The 1,845-nt window shown below is 42.9% G+C and overlaps 1 non-coding gene across 1 annotated transcript; it reads right to left on the bottom strand.

Moving 5' to 3' along the window:
- Window positions 1-85: 85 nt before the first annotated feature.
- Window positions 86-167, bottom strand: trnas-gcu. The gene has a single exon. It is a non-coding gene; the product is annotated as a tRNA-Ser (tRNA).
- Between the last annotated feature and the right edge of the window lie 1,678 nt (window positions 168-1,845).

Raw genomic sequence — 1,845 nt, 5'->3', positions numbered from 1 at the left:
CATACAAACTGACATTGCAGTTCCAATTTCAGTCAGACAGCTGTGATCATCCAAAAATAGCAACATTGAAAGCCACTGATAACACCGACGAGAGTGGGAGTCGAACCCACGCGTGCAGGACACAATGGAGTAGCAATCCATCGCCTTAACCTCTCGTCCACCTCGTCACATACGCCACAGTGCCTATAACCTTATGAATAAGTGAATTGCATAAATTATGCAGAGCAGCAGACATTTCTCCCTTGTTTTGGTGAAATCATAAATAACACAGTACGGTTCCAAGACTATGGTCTGACCTCTGGGTTGTGGGGCAAGCGCATTCACACTGTGACACTCTGCTCACAGTGGTCTGAACAAAAATGAAGAAATGACTATGTAACAAGGTCTGTTGAATTCTGTGAAGATTTGACGTCAATGGAATGAAGAACCCGAGACAGCAGGAGGTGTTCATGCAAGAAAGAGTTGGATAGAGCTCTTAAGGATAGTGGAGTCAAGGGTTATGTGGATAAGGCAGAAACAGGATACTGATTGAGGATGATCAGCCATGATCATAATGAATGGTGGTGCTGGTTCGAAGGGCAGAATTGCCTACTCCTGCACCTATTGTCTATTGTCTATTAAATTGCCTGTGAGGAATTGTTTGCCAGACTGGAGTAGAGTGCATAGTGCTCAGTGTCATTATTCGGAACACCTTTCTTCCACTCAGATATGTTTGACACGCACCTGTGTACAGAACAGACAATTCCAAAATCCTAAATAATGCTAAACTGACAATTGAACGCAACCATGCAAAAACCTTGATCTGCATTAATTTCCTGGGCCGTGCGACACCAAGTCACGGTATGATCACAGCAACACCGTGAGCAAGTGTCAGAAGGAAAATGAGTGCAGTGCCAGAGCGCATGCTGGGACCAGCAGTGGACACACGGGGAAGTGCATTTCCCACAACAGGAAAACTTCCCACACAGCGGACTGCGGTGGAAGAATTCAGAGGGGGTTTACACTTTGAAATTTGATGCCAGAGACACAATGGAAATCTGTCATTGCGTCTGTTCAAGATGAAGATTTTAAGATTTCTACAGATGAAAAGCAAAATAAAGTGTTCATCGTGAAGGCAAATGTCGAAATTGTATATTTCAACAATCTACCCATCTTTGCAATGAGTAGCTCACCACTTTCCTCACTCGGGGTCAGAACCACTGGTGAAGATGATTGTACAATCCCCGTTACTAGCCATGGAATCAGAGAAATTCGGTTTCCCAAACGTTAAGGTAAAACCAGGAATGTGGAGGTCAGCATAAATGTGTTGCTCCTGTGCTGTAGGTGACCAGTGCACGGTATCTCTGTTACAGAACAGTGGGCTGTGAATGTGTCGAAGTTTTAAGTTTGAGCCTCACATGGAGCAGCTTCAATTTGTCGTCGTCTTGAGTGGTACGGACAGAAGGTGATATTGAGAAAAGCCAAGTTTATGGGAAAATGCCCGTGTTTGTGGATTGAGAAACGACCTTTTCTGGATAATGACTCCTTGATCAATAAACATACAGCAAGTATTTAAAACGTGTCGAGACATGTGTGGAGAAAGTGCCGAAGGTGATTTTTCAGCAGATGGATAACGTTTCCCATGTGCACTGCGTTAAATTCCGGGAAAATAGATGTTGATCTGGTTTTATGTTACGCAGTTTGTTGCAAACTCACAAAGGTTATTGCAATAATAAAAAATAAATTACATAGGACCGTTTGAATATTGTATTGAATTGAATTTTGGTCTGAGCATATTTTATCTTCAATGGCGTGCTGCAGAGAAGTACAGGAGGTTAACAATACAAAAGGACAGAGTCTTCTTAG

Source organism: Chiloscyllium plagiosum, unplaced genomic scaffold (genome assembly GCF_004010195.1).
Source record: "Chiloscyllium plagiosum isolate BGI_BamShark_2017 unplaced genomic scaffold, ASM401019v2 scaf_38755, whole genome shotgun sequence".
In the NCBI taxonomy this organism is placed as follows: Eukaryota; Metazoa; Chordata; class Chondrichthyes; order Orectolobiformes; family Hemiscylliidae; genus Chiloscyllium; species Chiloscyllium plagiosum.
Note: the sequence above shows the minus strand (reverse complement) of the source record. Positions and strands in the feature narration are given on the sequence as shown.